The sequence below is a fragment of the Drosophila eugracilis genome, unplaced genomic scaffold (assembly GCF_018153835.1).
Source record: "Drosophila eugracilis isolate 14026-0451.02 unplaced genomic scaffold, ASM1815383v1 contig_124, whole genome shotgun sequence".
Taxonomy (NCBI): Eukaryota; Metazoa; Arthropoda; class Insecta; order Diptera; family Drosophilidae; genus Drosophila; species Drosophila eugracilis.
In genome coordinates this window covers 734,553-758,728 of record NW_024572029.1, presented here as the reverse complement: position 1 = coordinate 758,728, position 24,176 = coordinate 734,553, and the positions used below count along the sequence as shown (strand labels likewise).

The following is a 24,176-nucleotide window of genomic DNA, read 5'->3' as shown; positions in this document are numbered from 1 at the left end:
TATATATAATGGATCGGTAGTGTATATACACATATATAGACTTAATAAAACTGTCAATCAAGCGGCATAGCAAAACCGACCAGGCCGAAATGCCAACTAGAACGACATTTAGATAGAGCCAACAAGACTGTCAAAGGTTTTTCCTTTTTTTTATGTCCTTCTAACTGACACCGAAACCAGCGCGAACTATTCCGCGCCCAATTTCCCAAAAAAAAAAAATATATATATAAAGGCTGCCAAACTTAAAAGCTCCACAAATTATGTCAATAAACAAAAAAATTATGGAAAATGAAAATATTTTGAAAACTGCCAGAGAGGTAAAACAAATCATTTGATTTGATTGTCACTTTGATTTGTTTTTTTAAACGAATTTAAAATATTTTTATTGAGTTTTTAGAAGAAATTTGTATTAGATATGATTTTTATGTAGATATAGGCTGTTAATTCCCATTTAATACTACATTTTTATTGCATTTATTTAATTATTTGTATAATATATCTACGATTTCTCTGGCTCAGAAGAGTTTTTCTCAGAAATCAGCTTTAATCTATATTTTGAATAGTATTATTATTAATATATATAATAAGAAATAAATTTCTTATCTTTTAAATTTAAAAGCGAATATATTTAGTCATTGTTATATAAACAGTTTCAGCTTAAGCAGTTTGAATATTTTATATTAACTTTTTTAAGCTCTTTAATTAATATGATTATAGCCATAAAGTTTCTTTATCGGTTTACTTTCATGCTTAAAAATTGAACACCTAAAATTCTTGATCTTTTATGTATTATTTATATCTTCTTTGATATCATAATTTATTAATATATATAAAGAATTTCCTAAAAACTCCTAAAAAATACTTTCCCGATCAATAGCTGTAAACAAAAATCAACCTGTCACAAGGTTTAAGTCTAGAAGTTCGATTTTGGGGGCCATTCCCTGCCCCTTTCCCTTTCCCTTTCCCTTTCCCTTCACCTCCCTTTGATTTGTTGTTTATGTCATTTGGCAAATTGATTTCATTTGAGGACACCTGACAGGAATGCACACGCCTCCCCGTTTCTTGATGTTTGTTTAGCGTCAAGTGAAAGTTTTCTTTGTATTTTTTTTTCCCATTCAATTTTGCAAAGAGGACGGATGGGATTTTTTTTTTGGGGGATTGAGGCTTGGAGGAGGGGGTAAATGGGTTTTATTCAAATCTTTTCTTTGCCATTCTTTCAGTCTTGCAGTTGTCAGCAACATGTTGGTAGCAGCCAAAATGACGCTAATTAGACACCCAGGATGTGTGTGTGAGTCCAACGATTCTACTAGCTTATTGATGGCTGAGGTTAGGGATGACAAAGGTGATCGATAAATATCGGTAGTTTGTTATTTTATGCATGTTTTATATTAAATAAATGAATCTTAATGAATATAGGTTTGAAATAGTTCATTAACATCGATAAAATTATCGATACTATATCAATTTTTTAATCACTGACTATAATTGTTTATAGCTATTAAATATAAAACGTTATTAACTGACAATATTACCGATATCTCAATTAGCGCATTACTTTCGATATATTTGATAACGATATTTTCGATATCTTTTCCATCTTCAAGCCAATAAGCATCACTAGTTTCTTGAGAGCAATAGAGAAGGGTGAGGTGGGTTAATTCACTTGGCAGACGTCGGCAAATAACAAAAGGCTAAATTTTTGTACACCGGCAACATGTTGCAGGCAGGTTGTTGCTGCCTCTGCTGCTGCTCCTTTTTGTCGTCTTCATCTGGTTTTGTTGCCCTGCAGCGGCGGCATGTGAACAACACAATGTGTCATGTTGTTATTGTCGTTGTTGTTGCTGCTGCTTCTGTTGCTGTTGCTGCCGCTGTTCATTTTGTTGTTGTTCGCGCAATCGATTTGTTGTTGGTGTTCAATTAATTGTACTCAAGCTCAATGCCAATGTTGCCGGCTACTGTTGCTGTAGGATGTTGCATGTTGCATGTTGAGCATGTTGCTGGCGCCAATCGCGAGGATCGTTCAAGCGAATTGAAAGCGACGGCGGCATTTTAGATAGAAAGAGGGATCACCGATTCCCTCCTTCTGCTGCCTCGCTGCCTCGATACCATTCAGATTAGCATCGGGCCAGCAGCAACAACAAATTGCAATTTATATAGAAAAATAAATTTGTACTATTGCCCGATTATTGGCCATTGTTGCCGGGTGGTCCTCAAAATGTTTGCTTAATTCCACGCTGTCTTGTCATTGTCTTTTGAGTTTTATTTGTTATATCGGTCCTATCGGTTGTTTATCGGTCGATTATCGTTTTTGTTTTTATATAGAAAATGCAATTTGATGATAACTCTACTATTAAATGCTTATTATACCCGTTACTCGTAGAGTAAAAGGGTATACTAGATTCGTTGAAAAGTATGTAACAGATAGAAGGAAGCTTTTGCGACCCTATAAAGTATATATATTCTTGATCAGGATCAATAGCGAAGTCGATTGAGCCATGTCCGTCTGTCCGTCCGTCCGTCCGTCCGTCCGTCCGTCCGTCCGTCCGTCCGTCCGTCCGTCCGTCCGTCCGTATGAACGCTGAGATCTCAGAAACTATAGCATATACAAAGTTGAGATTAAGCATGAAGATTCTTGAGGTCCCGGGACAGCGCAAGTTTATTACAGCATCCCGCCACGCCCACTCTAACGCCCACAAATCGACAAAAACTAAAATTGCTGAAATCTCAGGAACTATTGCAGTTAGAAAGTTGATATAATGTTATATCAATGTTTAAATGGCAGCGCATCTTATAGTGGTACTACTATCCGGCCACACCCACCCATACGCCCACAAGGCTCAAAAGACAGTTTTCGGATTTTCTAGAAAAGCTGATATCTCGGTAATTATAAGAGATAGAAAGTTCGGATTAAGCATGTAGGTTTCTATTATGCTCCCAATGCGAATTGTTTTTTCGATCAAGCCACGCCCACTCTAACGCCCACAAAACCTGAACAACCAAAAATGCAAAAATCTCAAAAACTATAAGAGCTACATAATTTTGTTTAAGATCACGTATTTAGGAGATGCCTTTGCAACTTTCCACGAAGTTGCATCCGGCCACGCCTACTCTGACGCCCACAAACCGCGGAAAACTGTGGCGTCTATAATATTATTATGAATGCCTTCGTTTGACCTTGTGTAACTTATTTCTGTTAATACCTATCGATTTAACAAAGATTTTTCAAATCGGAACATTATTTCGCTATTTATAAAGAAATTAAGTTATAAGGCCTCACATGGGCAGTGACGTCACTATAAGCATACTCAACATACTTCCTCTGACAATAGGTGGCGCCTTGTAAATTTCCACTAGCAAAATAATATTTTAAAATTTTGTAAAACAGTAACGGGTATCTTATGGTCGCGGCACTCGACTATAGCGTTTCCTCTTGTTTTTATTTGTAATTCAGAAAGTTTTAAATTGAAAAAGATAATTTATTGCTGTGATAATGATCAGAGATCATAAATTTAAGCCCTATCCTTACTATAAACATGCATTATCTATATTTCCCTCTAAGTATACCACAAATTCCCCACTAAATGTTGATTAACCATTGATCACAGCTATCCGGAACCCAAGAAATCTTGAAATAATCTTGTAAGGACCCCCGTCTCAAAGACCAACTCCGAACCGAAGGCAGCCCGCAAATGGAAGATGCTTTTTAATTAGCCAGCAACAAGAGGCGCCAGACAAAGGAAATCCCAAAAAGGATGTCCAAAATCAAACAACAACAAACATAAATGTTAAGGGGAAGCGGCTGGTGTTGGTGCCCCAAAATGCTAGCGGCAAAATGAGGCGACGAAACACGAACCAAGACAAAATGCGCGGATTTCTGGACGAACAAGAAAAAAAAACAAGCGAAGAAAACCTCAGACTTCAGAGGCAAAAGACAACTTCATTTTTTGTTGTTGTTGCCGCCGCAAGCCGGGGCGTCAGAGGGTTAAGGGCTGCTTTTCCAAAAATGGTGGGAAGGGTGCTTTGGCAGAGGGGGGGTCATGCAAAAGTGTTAATGGCGGCTAATAAGGCGAGGCAAAAAGGACGAAAGGCTGGCGGCACAAGGACAGAAAGGCGGAATGTCGCCGAATGACATTAACAAGCGTGATAACAAAAAACAAAACCAAAAAAGAAGGAAAACAACAGATGAAGACGTTGCAAGAAGGGCGTTAAAAAAATCATAAGAAAGAAAGCTTCAAAGAGGGGGTGGCAAAAAAGGGTTAAGAAGTAGGTGTCAAACAACGAAATCTAGACACAACTTTGGGAAACCAAAAAAGAAAACAAAGAGGTTAGTTTTTGGATCTTTGGAAACCCACACAAAATGTAACCGATTCTGATTTTTAAGTTAAGGTTCTGTCAATAATAGATTGATAATTAAGATACTTCCCATTTACTTTTATTTACTTATTTTTTTTTAAACATTTTAAACTTTCACTTTATTGAGTTTAAGTTAAGTATCTTCTAATATTCATTAATTTAAGTAACTAAGCTATAAAAATGCAAGACTTAAAAATCACAAAACTAAAAACAAATTATAAACTCAAAGACACCCCCACTAAATTTAAAGTTTCCCTTAATTTAAGACTCCTCTCAACTTAATTTAAGCCATAAAATGAGCGAAATATTTCCACCAGCTAACTGTCCGAGGCCGAGAATCCTTCCTGAAGGAATTAAACAGAAGATAAGATCCTAAAGGCAAGGCAGTTTGTTGGCATCCAAAAGGGAGAAGTTCCAGGAGGGGGCCAAATGAGTGAAGTGTGGCAGCTTTAGACAGCTTCGGCTGCATAGTTTCAGTTGCCTCTAATTTAACGGCAGAGTAAGCTGGCATCAAAAAAGCGAAAACGTAGAAAAAAAAAAAAAAGGAAGACGGGAAAGGCAGACAAAACATTTGGCAGCTGCCAGGACATCCTCAACAGCCAGCCAGCCAGCCAGCCATCCAAGGAGACCCGACAAGCCGACAAGCAGCGATTAAGAAGATAAATGATTATTTTTGAGCAATGCCAAAATAATAGACACCAAAAGCAGCAAGCCAGGCTTGGGAGGCCTTAAATTTCTAATTAGATGTGAAATGTTCCTTGCCACTTGCTCGTCGTTCCTGCTGCCACTTGCTGCTAACTTATTGATTATTTTCCCTTGTATTTTCATTCATTTTCAAGGCATCCAAAGTGTTTTTGAACCCGAAAAAGAGCGACGCACTCCAGGAGTCAAAAGACAAAAACAGAGGCCGTAGACCTGAAACCGGCTGCCCTTTTTATTGGTATCTGTATATATATATATCTTATATATCTTGTATTATATATATTTTGTATTTTCATTGTCAAGGCTAAACGCAGGAGTGACGCCCTCAATACGCATTTCTGCGGATACAAACGAAAAACTTTGAGATACTTTTGTTGGAAACTGAATGCCCTACTAAGCTTGTTAAATATAGGTAAGTTTACAAAAAAGTTAAGTTTAAAAAATGTTTAACATAAAATAGGAAACCAAAGATTTCTGTAGATCTAACATAAAACTTTTAAACCATATTTAATTTTTATCTAACTTAAAAAGTCATTTCATCTTTCCAATGAAATAGATAAAGATTGTTAAAATTTTTAAGCTCAATATTAAGTATTACTTTAAGGCTATTTCAAATTTGCTTAAATTTATTATTATTTAGGAATTAAGAGAAAAATTGAAACCATAAAATGTGAAGGTTTTGCTAAGTTAATATTTAAATAATATTTATTGAAATGCAATATATTTTTTTAGCTTCTTAAAAATACATTTTTATTTCCATAATAAGACTTCAGCTATATTCCCATTTCTCATAAAGAATATAATAAAGTTCTTTACAAATTCTTAATGCATATCCAACTCACTTTAAAAAATCTATTAAAATAGTTTTTAAAAACCATTAAAAAACAGCATATACCCCACTTAAAGGTTTGTTCCTTTAGGGTATTATCAAACACACATAAGAGTGCGTAGAGCATTGAACTTGTGCAAAAGTTGAGTCAACTTTTGTGCGTGTATCCAGCGGATACATTGAACCTGCGCAGCCCCCCTAAGCCAACCCCTCTCCATATCAGGCACCCCCCTAAACCTCTCTGGGAGGCCAAAAATAGTTAGATACTCGCCGCTAACGGCGCTTTCTTTTATGATTTTTAATTAATTTTTATGTGCCAACAAAAAAAAAACTACAACAACAAACTCACTCGCCCAAAAAACGTATATTAAAATAAAATAAAACCAAAAAGAAAAATCTTGTTAGCCCAAAAAATTAAAATTTAAGCGAATTTGATAGATAGTTAGATGGATAGATAGATAGGTTTTTATAGAGACAAGCACACAGCTGGCAAAAGTTTTGCAAAAAAAAAAAATGAAAGAAGAGTAGAGCAAGCCAAGTCAATGAACCAAAAAAGGTCAAGAAGATGTTTGCGAAAAATCTTTTTTGCCCATCGCCAGGTTAATTTGTATTTGGCAGGTTTTTAATTTCGGCTTGTCTTGCTTTCTATTCCCCTTGCATGGCATATTAGATCTAATGTTTCTACTCCCCGATATCTAACTTTAAATTGTGCTAACAAAAAAATCCAAAAAACTCTTGTGATAAATTATGGACAAAATATTTCAACATTCAGTTCGTATCAATGAAGATCTAAATACCAGTGACCAAACCCAAAGTTTCCTTGTAATCAACATCGGTTGATATATATATATACACATATGTCTAAATTTTTTGGTCAACCCTGAGGTGATTGTGAAAGTCTCTGCTGATCGCGCGATAATTGCACAAATATGGTTGTTTAACTTTTGTGCAAATTGTCGGAGCTAACATCAAAAAAATATCATTAAGAAAAAAAATAAGAAACATTCACAAAAATGGGAGCAATCTTTTCAGTTTTCCATCTTGATTCATTAGTTTACTTCGCAAAGTAATTTGATAGTTTTTTAGCTTATTAAATACATAAAAGTTTACTGAACATAACATAATATCTGATTTATTTAAGTTATATATATTTTATCTGGGAATATATAACCTTTAAACCCTAAAAACAAATTATGTTAAGGTGTCTTGTAAAAAATGTACCAATTATTTGTATCTTATCATAACTGTAGTAAATTATTAATATTATCAAGAGCTGAATATAGCTTAATAATATGTTATAGTTTATTAACAGCCAATGTAAAAGGCAATTTACTTGATAGCCCTCTATTATCATCAACACTGTATTTGCTCAGCTTTTTTGTCAGAAACTTAAAAATAGTAATCCCATTCCCTGCAGAGATCCAAACTTGGTCTGCTGATAGTTTAGCGATCGGCTGTTATTAAGCAGTCGTGGCCGAGCGGTTAAGGCGTCTGACTAGAAATCAGATTCCCTCTGGGAGCGTAGGTTCGAATCCTACCGACTGCGGTGATAACATGTTTTTTTGCTTTTGTAAATTTACAAAACTAATAGTGATCAACCAATTATTTAAAACTTGTATATATGTAGGTTTCGAAGAACATAAAGTTTTATAGCTATTTTGATCATAAAATATTTTTGATAGTTTGATAAAAAATAGGGATTCAACTTTATAGAATCGATAATTAGTTTTGACTAACTAAAACCTTAACAACAACGTATTAACTTTTTTACACAGACTTTTGCAGAATCCAAATTAATGTTTGCGATTCTTGTATTACAAAAATATTGTTACGAAGCCAAGTCTTTTATTAATATTAATAGATCAATTAATATGACCTATGTTGGCCATTAAACCTGGGTGATTGGGCCAGGTTTATTAGCCAAGCAGTCGTGGCCGAGCGGTTAAGGCGTCTGACTAGAAATCAGATTCCCTCTGGGAGCGTAGGTTCGAATCCTACCGACTGCGGTTTGGAAATATCCTTTTTGTTTTGATTAATAATTAATTCATAACCTGATTTTTTAGTTATTAAAGATTTCAAATATTAAAATTTCTTTTAAGCCAAGTAAATGCTGTTTCTTACAGTTTTTGTCCTACAGTTCTTGAGAATGTATATTTCTTATATATTATATAGCCTAAAAAAGCTTTCATTTTTTATATAATTTTGAGAGTAGATTTAATTTTCTTGCATTTTTTTTTTTTACAAAATTTCTATTTTTAACCCAACAAAACTAAAACAGACAATAGAGAGCATGGAATTGGCAATGTAATTAACCCCATATTGATTGAATTTTAAAGGCTTTTAAGCTAGTGCCACCCGCTGTTTTTTGAACCCAACTAAAATCGCAAAAAAAAAAAAAAAAACTAAAGGTAGAATTGAAGCTACAAGATTGACTTCAGCTTGAAGAGGGGCAAGGAACTCTTGAGACCATTGAACCCGCCCCAAGAGGCAGTTGGGCAAAATAAAATAAAATAAAAACTAAAAAAAAAAAAGAAGAAAAAGGCCCCAGAAAACGCGCCGAGCATTTGCCAGATGCTAAGTGAGTGATAGACAAGCAACAAGCGACGACAACTTGCGCAAATCGACGACAGAAATCAGAGCAACGCATGAAGCCCCGAACAAAAAAATTTGCAGAAAAAATTTAAATACTAGAAAGAATATAGGTTTTTAATGCCCTAACTGTTGCTTAAGAAATATATTTTTTAAATTAAACATAAATAGATAGACTTAAGGATAAAGATAGTTAGTTCTTAGAGGAGATTTCACATTTTTCCCATTTAGTTTTCAAAAAGAAACCTTGGATAGTAATAGGAAAAATATTTTAAAAATTCTTTCAATGATTTTTAGCATTTAATACTCTCTAGTATTAACTTTTTCTATTAAGTTTTCATTAATGTAATTTCATAATCAACTAATATCAATTTAAGCTTAATATTTAAAAGATTAAAAGCATTTATCAACTTAATTTGATTTTTCCAATATATGTCTATAGTAATTACTAACTAAATTATATTTTAACATATATTTTAAGCATGTTAGTAGTTTGCAATCTACTTTCTAAAAAAAATCTAAATAATTCCCTTAATACTATTTACAAATTTTATAACAAAACCTTTTCTTCTCTCCCCCATTTTAATCCCTCGTTAAATATTTATTACCCCTATCCAAGAGTATTAAAATAGAGCTTGAAAAAAAAAAATCAAAAACTTCAGATACGCGTATCTCTTGGGCTGATTTCGGTTTTTCGCCATTTCGAGTGAGATAAACGACCGCACAAACGAGAGACTTTGACCCAAATTCGGCCAAAAGCCTGCGTTGATTAATCGACTTTTTAGCTCTGCTCATCGCACAGATACAAAAAACGCGAAAATAAACCCAAAAAAAAAAAAAAAAAAAACGAAGAATTTGCACAGCTGCTCCTGAGCCGGCTAATTGAGGAAATCGAATGTAAAATTATGTGAGCGAGGCAAGCGAAAAAAAAAAATTCGCAAACGGCCGCATGACGCATGCATCTAATTTATGTATCTTATAGATATACACAGCGCGCCATACTTCACACGAACTCCCCGAAGTTTTGTTGACCTTCTTCTTCGGATCGAACTCTTTTTTTTTGGCCACAGATTTTCACTTTTGGCCACGCCATTAATTTCTTTTGGCTTGGGCGCCCACCAACAAAGCTGTTAATATGTCGAAATTATTTCAACTTTTGAGCTCTGTTTTTCCATTAATTCGATTGTATTTCAGCAACTCAACGATTCATCTTTCGATGTTAAATTTTTGGCCAAAAGATACCTGGAAATTGTCACAATTCGAGCGGAGTTTTTCTGTAATTATGTATGCCGCAATCGCCAGTTGACAAATGTGGAGCAACGTCTTGTGGGTAACACTGGTGGTAAGCTCAGATATCGGTGTATGTACATCTATCTATATATATATAGGAATATATTTGAACTCGCTGGGAGAGTTCAAAACTTAATGAACTTTGGCTTGGCTTGTATTATTTTTGGCAGGCTTAATGTAGCTTATTTTACTTTCTATTGAAAAGGATCAAGTAAGGTATCATATTAATGATATAAGTTTAAAAATATTTATGAATTGGATCCGTTTTTATAAATTTCTATCTTTTATCTTCAAATCTTAAGCTTTTTTCGATTATTTTAAGCTAATTAATCATATTTAAGTGCCTTATAATCATATGCCTATATTAATCTTATAAAATTCAATCCAATAACCACTTAAAAACCAACATTTAATTCATTTAACAACCTTTGTAAATATAATATGTAATACAGACAGCCAGCAATGCCCTCTTCAATGGAGTCGGATATTACCCTATTTGACCACGCTCCGTGGGTAAAGAATTAAACGCCTGCCCTCTGGCCACGCCTCCAAATGGCAGACTACAAAACTGACAAGTCGCCGGGTTATGGGAATTATAGGGGGGAAAAAGGGTATATAGTAAGGGATCGGGATCGGGGGAGGATATATGGCTATATATGGTTAGCTGACTCAACTCGGCAAGTGAAAACGTTGAGAAATCATTTGCATAAAATAATTTTGCGTGTTTTGAGTAAATAAATTACCGAACAAGGAGGAAAGAAAGAGAACAACAGTGCAGAAGAAACCGATATGGCAACAGAATATATATATATCTATATATATATACGAGTATATATATAGATACACTAGCTGACAGATACTTTTACACACACACTTCTCGATGCAGTTGCAAAACTTTTTTTCAAGCTGTCTGAATGAAGTTGTGCAGACAAAAGATACAAATATATTTGCAGAGAAAGAAAATATCTAGAAAATTGAGATTAAATTAAATATAATATCATATATTTAAGGGATTTTTTAAGGAAGATATAAGTTTTTAACTTAAAAACTAAATTTATAGCTTTAAAAGCTGGAAAATGTACTTAAATCTTATATTTTCTTGGTATTAAGAATAAGTCATCAATTCCTTAGTAAACTTAGCTCAAAATTATTATTATTTGTTGCTATTTTTAACCTTTTTAAGTATTTAATAAAATTTATAAAGTTTATATTAGGTTAGACCTTAAAAAATGGAAAAAAAATTAGAAGAATTATTATTGTATCAAAAATATAACCAATCCTTCGATCTTTTCTCCCTGTTCACTGGGTTTATCTATCGAGTGGCCAAGCCCCAGGATAACTTACCCATTTCCCCCTGTTTTTGGCCCTGGTAACATGTCGTTGGGCAATTAATAACGGATTATGAGGCGACGACTCCCAAAGCGTTGACAATGCGGAAAAAATAAAATAAACACAAAGAGCTAAAAAAAAAAAAATCCGAACTTGGGGAAATGGAAAATTGTGTGGAAAACAGAGGGTGGCAGCGGCATCTTTGAGATGCACATTCAGTAAAGGAATATATATATATATAGACGACAAAAATAAAAGTAACGCGTATCTGTACGCTACAAATGTATCTTTCATCATCATTGGATCCTCAACCACCTCCTTCTCGGTTTTTACTCTATTTTCCTCTTATAATTCTCCTTTGGCCCCGGCTTTGTCACGCCCACCACCGCCCATTGCCAGGCTTTTAAGCTGATGAAAAGGAAAATTCCCGAGCATTCAAAGTCCAAAGTTTTCTTTCTTTTGAGACACACCACATTTCCCCCCCCTTCCCGCCTTTGCTGTCGCCGATTTTCGTCGTTTATTTTTTTTTTTTTTGCATTATTTTCTTTTTTTTTTGCGGATTTCTCAGTGAAAAGCGTAAAAATTGCTGTAGATTAGCCAGGCGACGACATTGTTGGCTCTGTTTGAGTTTATAGACATCTCATATGATGAGAGTCCCGGGCATTATTCGGTCAGGCCCTTGAAGGGGTCGTCTTCTAGTCTTCTTCTTATTTTTTTTATAGGAATTTAATGTGGCGCGAAGGGATCACAGATGGCTAAGGAAGTTTTTGGTAGCAGCTTTGGTAGGGAAAACCAGCTTAAAGAGTGATTGAGCATTAGGTTTATCAATTACTAAAAGGAAAATTCAATTTAAGTGACTTTATGGATCTCAGAAGTTAATACTAAGACCTACAAAATAGTAATCCTATATAGAGGAAGATTTTTAAAACTATTTCTGTGTATATTTCTCTGATAGTAAGGCTATAATATATAATTTAATTATATATAATTTATATTCCATTAATACAAAAACAAAATAATCTCATAAAAGAAAAACCCCCTAAAGTTGCCACCAAAATATTATTTGAACTCCTGGCGGAGTTTTTGCAGAGACAACCTGTGATATGCTGCCAAAAAAACCTTTTGCATAATTCTATAAATTATAAAATACAACAACAAAACAGATGACAACAACAACAGCAGTAGAGGGAAATGCCTCAGCTTGGGGCTTCCAATTTTTTCCCCTTTTCCCCTCGGAAAATTGTATTACACTTTTCGTTTCTTTTCTATTTTTTTTGTTCTTTTGCCCATCTTGCCAGGTCCCTCATTTTTTTCACTCACATTTTTATGTGCGTCTTGTGATTTTTTCACAATTTTCCGTTGTTACTCTTATATATATTTTTTTATATTTCATTTTTGTTTTTTGTTATTTTGCTGTTGTTGCTGCTGTTTGGGCTCTCAAGTGCAATATGCAGGCCTCCCTTGGTCGAAAGCGCCCCGCACCCCCGCCCCGTCTTTGGCCCATCTGTTTTTTAGTATCCTTTTGGCTTGGCTTTGGCTCCTTCATGTATTTTTTATCTAAATGCCCCAAAGGCATTCTTCTGCAGCATAGACAAAGTCGCCTGCTACTTCTCAAAAAAAAAAAATAATAATAAAAATGCACAAAAAAACAAAATAATAATAATAAAAAAAAATAGAGAGAGAATAAGGAGAAAATAACGCAGTATTTTTTCTTGGTTTTTGTTTTGTATTTTTGTGACTTGCAACAGAAGTTGGCAACAGAAGAAGAAGGCAAAAGTCATGCGCCAGAGAGCTCCTGAAGGACGCATCAAGGAGACAGTTGCCACAGTTGTTGCAGAACAAAACCCCCACACACACTCCTCCCCTTTTCCCGCCCGCCCCTGGCCGCTTCATCATCATTAGCGCCCTCCCAAAAAAAAAAAATAAAAAATATAACAAAAAAATTACATACATAAGAATAAAAAATGTAAAAAAGCGCACACAAAAGAAAAGAAGCGCCGAAAATGTGCTTAGGGTTAAGTGTTCCCGTTAGAGGAAGAGCCAGCTGCCTTCGACCCTGATCCCTTAACCCTTAACTTTGCTCGCCCTCGCAATTGTCAAGGCCCTAATCCAAAAGAGGTCCTGGTTAACGGTGCATCGGGATATATACATATATCGGGGATATGACCGCGGCAAGTCATTGTTTGACCGAAAAATTGCCTCGCACACAAAAATCTTTGACAGGTCAGCAGACGAATTGGGGTTACCCTTTGAGTATTTTAGATCTTAAGTTAGTTATATTAAAAGCGTTAAATTTCAATTAAATGATAGTTTTTATAAATTACCAAGTAACTTATATATTTATTTTATTTTTAAATTTAAGAATTCTAAAGGTTTTTGAAAGTAAATAAGGAATTTTAAGGGAGAAGGTCAAAATTCTCATATTGTATGAAGTTGTAGGTCCAATTTTAAATTTTAATATATAAACAAGATAACATCATATGTCCTATTAAAGTCCACTTAATTCCCCAACCAACAGATAGAGTATATTACAAATTACTTTCCCTCGAATTGAAATCGTCAGATGAAGCGTCAAGGAGGCGGCCTGCAGTTCAATGCACCTACAACATCTAAACCCAAAAATAAGAAGCAAAAAAAAGGACACAAATAACAGGCAGCCGAAGAAAACAAAAATAAGCGGGGAAGGCCCACACAAACACTCAAGCACACACACACACACACACAGCGATGTGTGTGTGTAATTTATTGCGACACAAAGGACTCGCGCAGGGAGACAGACGTTCAATGTCCTGCAGCCTGCAAACGGGCTAATAAAATGTGACGAGCGTAACGCAGAACGCAGCGCGGAATCGAGGACTTTTTCTTTTCTCCGCTGCAGGACACATGCCACACACAAACACACACACACAGAGATACATACATACATAAGCAAAGGACGCAGGACATTGACACCCGAAAATGGAATGGCATAAAATAAAAGGCGGCGAGCCGAAAAGTCCGAAGCCCTACGAAGACGCCAAAACTGCCGACGCGCCGGCGAAGCCCAAAAAGCCAATGGCCCTCCACAGGATGCGCCCAGGATCCGGGATCCTGCACAGAAAACAATTTCTATAAATTAAATAATTCAATTACTCAAATTAATTGAACGAAAAAAAGATGTTAGAAGATCAGAAAAGTGCAACCTTATAAGATGTTTAAGATATTTGAAAAAAACACTAAACAATATCAAATTACAGCCCAATTTTCCATACTGTACAGGCACGTGTGCGTGTCCATACACACTGACTAACGCACACACACACACAGCCAAGACAAGTCCTGGAGTCCTGGGGTCCTGCTGGATTATCCCTAACGTCATCGGAGTGCATTGAACTCCTTTCAACCTTTTGCCGCTCGTCTTTGGTTCGGTTCTTCGGCTTCTTTTGCCATTGGGCGTAAATCAAAATGCGCCGAGTCCTGCGTCTTCAAGTTTTTGGGCTCCTTCGTCCTGCAGCGCCAAAATAAAAAAGAACAGCTGATGTCCTGACATCCCGGGCATTGCGTATACGCAATGGTGTCGCCCAGTCCACTCTTCTTTTCCGCCTGCGGCCAAAGTTCGTTGAACGTTTTCCTGTGTCGCCTTTCGTGGCGTTGTTTTTTTTCTTGTTAAGTTTCCTCTTTCTTGACATTTGCGGCGTCTTGAGTTTGGAATTTTGTTTCATTTCATGGGCAACATGTTGCTGGCAACACTTAAGGATCAAGGATGTGGCAAGCTGAATTAGTTGTGGAATTTTATTTAGATTTTACTTCGTGGTTTATTCAATATGTGATTTTCATAATCATTTTCCAATAATTTGATTTTCAGTTCTCTAAACACTCTTTTCCCATTAATTTGTGGTATGTTTTGTGGTCATAAAAGCCGCCCCGTGTCAGCCAATCAATGATGGGCGATCGGCGGCATCGAGACCCAAAGACGAAATCGGAATTGGAATCGTAGTTGGAGTTGCCAGTTGGGAGTTGGACACCGAGTTGGAGTCTTAAGTTGAGATGGAGCTGGAGTTGGACAAACGACCACCAGAACGGAGACATGCAAATAATCTTCATATGTGTGCTGTGTGTCGCTTGGTTGAGCATTGTTAAGATCAGTATCGGGTTAAGGAAGACCAAAAAAAAAAAAAAAAAACAAAGTTTAGAGGCGGGGGAAGAGGGTACCATTCATGGCAGAAGTCGGCTGAATAAAGCAGTCAGCTACGAGTTGGCAATACATTTTCCGCCAAAACACCGCCCACCGCCGCCTCGCCGGCAATCTAGTTTGGCTGCACTTAATTTCAGCGCTTAACAGACAATTAAAATCCAATTAATTCTGACGTTTATTATGCTAAGCCGACTGTGGGCCCTCGGATCTCACTCTTGGACCGCGGACCACGTTACCGACGGACCAACGGACCTCCACATAAATTGCAGCCTCGTCCTCCACTTTGTAGACCAGCTTGTTCCTCCGCGTGTCGTTCTCGTTGCTGAAAAACTTGCTCCTCAGTCTGTTCGCTGACACAAAAAAAAAATGTATATATATATATATAAAGCTATTGCAACTAGCAACAACAGCAGCAACAATTGCAGCAACGACACCAGCAGATGCACAGTAAAAAACCGTAGAATTTAGTCTATCTATAACATCCCTTGTTAACTATATAACCAAATGTGGTAAGTAAATTAAAATTCCTATTACAAATTTCAATTAAAAATCTATAAATCTATATAGTGAAATCATTTTGACTAAAACTATTGATGAAAATATTATTCGCAGTGCAACGACTAGCAACAAGAGCCAGCGGACAAAGTTGGTATTCTCTTGGTGGCAGCAGCCACATGTTGATTCGTCCATGGACGACCCATGTAAAAGTCCAATAAATCTTTCAATTGGGTATGCCAATTGGCCAGGATAGCTTATGGCTGCTTACTACTATACCAAGGTTATACAAAACGAGTAATGCAGGGAGGGATTTCCCTTAGAATTATTTTAAAGATCTTCAACAAAAATATGCATAAAATTGACCGTAGCAGGACTCGAACCTGCAATCTTCGGATCCGAAGTCCGACGCCTTATCCATTGGGCCATACGGCCACTTGCGCAACCAGGATTCCGATTTGTCAAGATAAATGTATTATGTAAGTAAAAAGTCATTATTCTACTAACACGTACAGTACAACATAAGTTACACAATACATAGTTCTAAGCTAAATATCTTCAAACTGTAAACCCAATCCTTGTCTTATTTAATATTTAAAGTTTAAAATAATCCTAATCACATATTGTTAGTTTGTAAGTTCGTACATGTGTTTAATTTTCAAAAATTTTGTACACCATCATCGGATGACGGAGCATGAGGCTTGAATGTCTGAAAACAAGTCCAAAGGGACACCCTGGGACACCAACCGCAATGATAAGCAAAAACATCAGCGACAACAACAACACAAATGTTGCGAAAGGACCGAGGACCAACGACACCAGACAGGACACATTTTGAGGCTTTCTTTTTTATAGAGGGGAAGGGAGCTTGCGGAGGTCGATATACGCACACAGAGCAGCGCCAGACGGAAGGGCAAACGAAAGTAAAGGAAAGCCAGCCGAAAAAAAAATGTATATTATACAAAAATAAATGCCGAGGAACAGACCGAAAAAGGTTGCCAAAGGTTCAACGAACTCGTCAGCGGCAAATGTAAATAATTTTGTGCGTGTCTGATGGTGTTGGTGTGTATCTAAGTGAGGTCTACGCAACGGCAGACAAATAAGTTAAACAAAAAAGGTACAAAAATAAGGTTTTGGTTGTTTGAATACCAAATAAGATTAAATTGCCGAATTTCATAGAAATTTATATGAGGAAAATTAGAAGAATTAAGGCACAGGAAGAAAAATTTAAATTAATATTTTTCCTAGAAAAATGTATTATAAATAATAGAAGCTTAAAGTTATAAAAAATGAATCCTTCCGCAGCCGGTAGGATTCGAACCTACGCTCCCAGAGGGAATCTGATTTCGAGTCAGACGCCTTAACCACTCGGCCACGACTGCTTGTTGCCGATCAGATCCCAATTATCTTACGCAGTTTTTGCGAATTACAAGTTCAAAGGTTATCATTCCTTCATAACTATTATTGGCTCGTTAAATAACAAACAGAAAAATATAGTTTACCTAAATGGTAAACAGTATGTCAAAAAAAGTAAACTTAAAATAGAGCATATGTAAAAATGTTCAAAGCTTTAAAGTAATTTTATAACAATGTTGGTTAAAAATATTAGTTAAGTTAAAAATATAATAACTTGTAATATATATATATACATATATATAAAAACATAGATATAAGGCATTTCGATTAAGCTTAGTTAAAGATGAACACAAAAACCAAAACGCAATAAACAAAAGTAGTTACAAATAAGTTAGAATAGTGATGAATAAGATAAAGATAAGAAGGATAAATAATAAGAAACGACAAAAAGATATTTCCAACGCAGCCGGTAGGATTCGAACCTACGCTCCCAGAGGGAATCTGATTTCGAGTCAGACGCCTTAACCACTCGGCCACGACTGCTACATGTTCTGCAGCGAGCTCAATACGGTTCTTAAGATTCTGCCTGCTCTAAGCTGCTCTAAACTATGTTCTTTCGATTCCGAACCAATTTGTGGCGAAAACTATAAACACCTGTTATTTTAAGAGCTAAAAAAAATACGAATTTGCAAAAAAAAAAAAGGAACAAAAAACCTAATCCAACGACCGTGACAGGACTCGAACCTGCAATCTTCGGATCCGAAGTCCGACGCCTTATCCATTAGGCCACACGGTCAGTTGGAATACGGCAAACTATCAATAAACATTAAGGGTGGGCGCAGCGAGAATCTGGAGTGAGAACTTTTGCGAGAATGAAAACTATTTTTAGCATGTGAGAGAGGGTAAAGAAAGTGTGGCAAGGGTGGTTTTGAAAACAAACTTACGGTCGTGAGTTCAAATACAAGTAAAGGTGATAATGTTTCTTTATTTTTGACTTAGAAACTTAAATCTTATTTAATCCCATTTGTAATGTTAAATTTTCAATATATATTCGAATATCTGTACAAAAACCTATCTGTTTATGACATCCAAAGAGCAATGCCCTTATTTTCGCTACAGAGGCAGCTTATTTACGTTCATATTGTGTTAGGTCATGAATGTTTTATCAAGAACAACTTGAAGGAGAAGTTGCTCCAATAAAAATTCCTTTGCCACCTTCTCAACTTCCACCTTTTTTTTGGGGGGCGGCAGCGGTTGGGGGTATACTCAAGTGTTTTACTTTTTGGGACTGCTTAATTTTGTCGGTGTGCGTGTTTGTATAAAGCTTGGATCGATAATTTGTGTCTGCGGTAAACGCATTTTTGGTTTTTTGTTTGCCTAGGTTTTTCCTTCTGTCTGCGTTTCCATGAGTAATCACAGAAAATTTTGGGGAAAGTTTTACATATGTAAAGGTTGGAAATTTTGATTTTTCTTCTAAGCTTAAAATGTTGTCTGTTTTGATTTGTGAGTGATTGATATTTAAGGTATTAATTACAAACTCCTTTCAATGTAATTAAATTCTGTTATACAAAAACTAACTAAAGTTACTAACAGAGTGCTAGGATTCAACACATATATACTTTCCCATTATATATATATTTTTTAATAGTTAAAAACTCTGGCGTTCAAGTTTATATATGTGCAACGTAATGATGATAATGCCATTGCTAATTTTCTGTGGGCTTGGGAAAGGTCGAAAGTATTTATTCCGTTTTTTCATTTTCTTTTCTTTTTTTTTTTTGTGTTGTGTTTCTATTTCGTTTTCGTTTCGGTGTGGATCTTGGCGAGTGTGGAAGCGAAGCCGGTTACAATTAAAATTAATTACAAACTATCTAATTACATGGTAATATGCTAATCAGCCTCGCCTCTCTCGCGCCCTTTCCCCACACTCCCTCGCACTCGGCGAACCTCTCGCTCTTACTTGCCACGCACTTAGCAACCGGAGTTTGGCCCCGAGGGGGGATGGTTGGGGGGTAGTCCCCTGCTCTGCTTCAAATGCAGTTTGCATGTCGGTTGTTCGTTGCATGTAAAACTTAATGAGATTTCTGCCATGGCCATGACAAACCCAAAAAAAAATATGGACACACTAAGAAGAATTTATTTCGATAATTTCTATATACTAACATGTATGAAAAAGTTTATATTATTTAAGAAAAATGACTACTAAAAACGTTTTCAAAAGGGGCTTCTTAATTTTCTTTAAGGAAAACTTCTAAAGTTTTTATTATAAAGGCAAATTTAGCAGCCTATATCGATATTATATTGTATAATTTTGTAAATTATAGTAAACATGGAAGATGGTTCAGAAAGATTCTGCTTTTTCCAAAGAAGATATGTAAAAAAGATCCTTCAGCTTTTAAAAACTTGTAAACCCGAGCAGAATGTCGTAAATATTACAAAAAATTAGTTTTAAGCAATCGAGTTCGATTAGAAATTGTACACAAAAAATGTAAATTATAAAAATAATAATATTTTGTTTTTAAATTTAAAAAATAAAAATAAAAAAAAACCAAAAACCCAAAACAGAATTTTCTCTTAGCGCATGGTAGCTAAAAATGCAGCCAATGTTGAAAATAAACTTTGGGATGGAGACAAAAGTTCTTGCTGCCGCTTCTTTGCCCAATTATTGGCAGCACTAACGGGGCGCCATAAATCAGCACAGGTGAGTGGTAGAGGGGCTGGAAGAGGTGGGGTAAACGGGGGAGTACGGAGGGCGGCGATCGGTCAGGTAACAATGGCTGGCCAACAAAGAGTCATAAATAAATTTTTGCAACTAATTCTGTCAGCTCCCGGTGCCTTGCCCATTGCCACATTGCGTTATTATTGATGGTTGAGGTAACAATGCCGCTCGTTTTCGGCCTGGTCAAAATCCTCTTGCCAACTGCGGTAGGTGGACAGCCTCACTACCAACACTACCCTCCTCCTCACTAATTCCTCCGAATCCATGATTAATGTTTTGCTTGCATTTTACACCACCTCAAAGTTAGTTTGAAAAGTAGAAAAGAAAATAGTAATGAAGGCAGAAATTTTGATAATTTCGAGAGGCTTTACAGTCCCAATATACAAACTTTTTCTGCCTTCCAAAAAAAAAAACAATTATTAGTCTATTTTCTGGGGGCCTCAAAACTTAGTAAATTATGTAAGAAACTGAAGCATATTCCGCTTCAATTGATCTCTGAATATTTGATGGAAACAGTCGAGTAAACAATATGGTAAATGTTGTTTGTATGTAGCTGGCAACTTTTCGAGGGTGGCAACCCTGGTTACGTACTGGGCTTTGTCCTTAGTATTCCCAATGTTCCCAATGCTCCATTGCACCATCACCCCAAACCAACATATCCACCCACTCCTCTATGTGTGTCCAGTGGCACAAAACCGAAATAAATAATTGATGAAACAGCAAAGCGCACGTAGGGATTTCCAACTACCAGAAACCTTACCCATCACCTCACAACTCTCAACCTCCCTCTACCATGACCATTTTTCCAGCTGCACTATGGCTCCTCCTTCACTCTTTTCCGACACCCCCTTTCACTACTTTCCCCGCCGAACCGCTCTCTTTCGACTGTTTCTCATCCATTTGCAGTTGGGGAAAACTGAAAACCATCTCTGGCCTACGACGCATGATGTTGTGTTGCCCACACACTCGCACACACATGGTGTACATGCCATGTGCAATGGAATATACTATATATATATATATATATATAGATATATAGATATATATATATATGTGTGCGGGTATATATGCTATATATGTTCCTGTACGTGCGCACTTATCGATTTTCTGCTTGAAAAACGTTAAGCGAAATGCGCCCAAAGCGTCGTTGTCGGTTAAGTTGGGTCCGGCCGGGGCCAAAAAACCAGGGTACCCATTCCCATTCAAATACCACAACCCTACACGGATAAAATGTCTAAGGAACTATTGGCAAATGACGGCAAATAGTCTTTTTTGTGGAATGAAATTAATAAGTAAATATGGATTTTTAAATTCAGAACTTAAACTATATTGGTCATAGAAGTACCTATAATTCCTTAATTTAATCAGTGATTATTTTGAAATCTTGATACTAAAATGTATTAATGTAACATTAATATCATCATTAATCATTAATGTCTAATAAGATCAAATGATCATCTAAGATTTCTTTATTTTTTACTGTGTGAAGACACACACAATCCCACATGGAAGAATCCCTTTTTTAAAAGGGTTGCCAGGGCCACATGCGAAGCAAATGTTCGAGTGTTTTTCGTCTACACCAAATATGTGTATGTGTAGTAGGTGGCAACAATAGGCGTGCTTCGTAGGCGGTCGTTCTCGTCCACTTTTTTGGTCGTCGTCATCGTCAACGTCAAGCAATCCCCATAAGTGTAAAAAACAAGAAAGGGGCGTAGAGTAAAATACCAACAGAATGATAATGCTTATACTAAAAAAAAACCATATAGAAAATAGCAAACAGAAAATGGCAAGTATCAGACAACATACATATGTATATCCAAACCAGGAAGATAAAGAAAGTAGTACGTAAGTTTTAAAACCCTGACTGGTAATGCTCTTCAGCTTAATAAGTCTAATCTATTTAAACCCGAGCTAAGGTAATTACTTAAAATTGTAATTAATATAAGGTTAACGGTAAACAAAACACAAACATCACGAAATCCAAGTGCAGATGGATATTTGCATATATATTCACGTGTGTTTTGTTAACTTAATTCCCGGAAAACTTTCCATAGGCTGCCATCTGGGTAAAAACGAACATGAGAAGATGGACAGGACCGAGCACTGCGGCTATTCATTGACTATGTGCGCACATATCCGTAAATACAAACTCGTGTACATGCGTACAGTGCGAGACATTTGTGACATTTCATTATGAAAGCTAAATATCTACATGAGCAGATCATTTCTAAGGCTTTTTTGGGTCATCAACAGAACTATGAACTGAGGAAAGCTCGACAAGCTTAAACATGTTTGATTTCCACAGTTTTTTTAAGGAATTTTCAGTTTTTTTCTTCTATTACTGTCATTATTAAAGAAACCCAAAGAATAAACCCAACATTTTATATCAAATAATCTAGTAATATCCATCTTTTAAGTAATACTAACTAAACTAATCAAGCAGTACGCACTGTACAACTATCTATCTGTCCATACTTGTATGTATTAGAAGTGTGTGTGTTTGTGCGGGCAGACATGCAACGCACCAAAACACCCACCCGAAACACACACAAACCCAGACACAAACTCATAGACAGACATCCCTAGACCTAAGTTGCATGAACTTCAGTTTCGCCTCACATTTCGGGGCATGGAAGGGGTTTTCCAAAGGGGCGAGGGAGTGCCTACCAAAGCGAGCCAAAACAAAAGGGCGGATAGTGGGATGACTGGTGGTGGGTGTGGCACATGTGGGTGGCAAAAATGGCAAAATGGAAACGCATACAGACACAAAGACATGGATGCGAGGAGGGGGGCTTCTAGGGGTTCTAGACACGCACACACACATGGACTTTGGCCAAGCCCAAAGGCCTGGGATGCCGCCATTTTACTGCGTCCTGCACACAACCCTCAGAATTTTCCACCCAAGCTTCCCGTGCCATACACCACACTTGCAGCCCCCCTTGCACATTCGTGTTGCAGGTGCGCCGCCACGAAAAGGGAAGGGGTGGAAGAGTGGTGGTGCTGTTGTGTGGATGGGGATATATCTCCTAGTCCTAGTCCAAAGAGTTGATTGCGAGCTCGGCAGAAAATTTCCGACCTATCGCATGCAGTATCCTCGTTGCGTTTGCAATGCCACCCAAATGCCCCCAAAAAAACACCCATACCATTCTCCCCCGTCCATCGCATGCGTGTGTGTTTAAGCCCGTTCTGCACTCCTGGCTAAAAACCCAAAGAGATAGATATAGCCAGTGTTGAGAAAGGTAGCCATTCTTTGACCTTCGCAAAGGTACAAGTTAAATTAAATTATAAGAAGATTTTAGGAAAAAGTTTGTTTTGATCTATAAACACTTTCATTATTTAAGTTTTTATGCACTTTCATATTAATATTACTTAAAAATAAATGTCTCATCTTAAGAATATTCAAAATATATAATTCTGTAACTTTAAACTGTCATTTAAATATTTTTTAAACTGCTTTCTGTTTTACGATTTGATTTTACCAGGAAACAAGTTTATTCATGATCAAACATGTTTAGTTTTAAATCAAGTTTACTTTTTAATCTTTGTTTTATTTAAATATTTTTGAACTAATTTCCCATTTTATATCCTTAGAGGTACCTATATGCCCCGTACCCACTGTACATCTAACTAGATACTTCCCATCACTGGACATAGCGAACGGAGCTCATCCTGTCCGAAAGCCGGGTCTTTCCTTTTTCCATTTTTCCCTTTTATTCCTGAGTGGGTGGCAGAGAAAATTCCTTGCTGCGATATCAATTAAGGATACAGCTCACTCACAGGCCCCGCATCCTGCTGCCTTCGTTTTATCCTTTATTTTTGAGGATTTTTCGGTGGCCATAGGCAGACTCAGAGACCAAAGTCCAGTTCCAAATCCACCTCCCCCGCTCCCACAAAATACAACAAAAAAAAAAAAAAAAATGAGAAAAAAAAACACCATCTAAGCCCGAAACTTTGTTCAATGCTGCAATGGACAGGCCAAAAAAAAAAAAAAAAAAAACAGGAAGCAGAAAAAGAGAGAGGGATAGCGTGGCCGAGTGGGACAGCACCAGTGCACACACAGAGTTGCATGTGCGTGTGTGCGTCGTGTGTGTTGGTCTTAATGGAAATTGGTTTTATGCATGTTGGCTTTTGTTTATTTTTACAATTTTGATGATGTTTTGCTGAATGCGATGCGAGTGGCAGTTCCCCTCTCACTCCCACTCTAATATCTATCTCTTTCTATCGCTTACGCTTGCCCTACCATTTGTCTATGTGTGTGCTGGTCTTTTTGGGTGTTGACTGTACTTCCGGACATTGCATTACATTACGTAGCACATGTGTGTTAGTCTGTGTGCCGGGTA

The 24,176-nt window shown here is 36.6% G+C and overlaps 6 non-coding genes across 6 annotated transcripts; 2 read left to right on the top strand and 4 right to left on the bottom strand.

The window, feature by feature from the left end:
• Positions 1-7,348: 7,348 nt before the first annotated feature.
• Positions 7,349-7,430, top strand: Trnas-aga. The gene has a single exon. It is a non-coding gene; the product is annotated as a tRNA-Ser (tRNA).
• Positions 7,431-7,808: 378 nt separating this feature from the next.
• On the top strand, positions 7,809-7,890 carry Trnas-aga. Its single transcript has one exon. It is a non-coding gene; the product is annotated as a tRNA-Ser (tRNA).
• Positions 7,891-16,123: 8,233 nt separating this feature from the next.
• On the bottom strand, positions 16,124-16,196 carry Trnar-ucg. The gene has a single exon. It is a non-coding gene; the product is annotated as a tRNA-Arg (tRNA).
• An 865-nt stretch (positions 16,197-17,061) lies between these two features.
• Positions 17,062-17,143, bottom strand: Trnas-cga. Its single transcript has one exon. It is a non-coding gene; the product is annotated as a tRNA-Ser (tRNA).
• Positions 17,144-17,578: 435 nt separating this feature from the next.
• Trnas-cga lies at positions 17,579-17,660 on the bottom strand. The gene has a single exon. It is a non-coding gene; the product is annotated as a tRNA-Ser (tRNA).
• A 180-nt stretch (positions 17,661-17,840) lies between these two features.
• Positions 17,841-17,913, bottom strand: Trnar-ucg. Its single transcript has one exon. It is a non-coding gene; the product is annotated as a tRNA-Arg (tRNA).
• Positions 17,914-24,176: the final 6,263 nt, after the last annotated feature.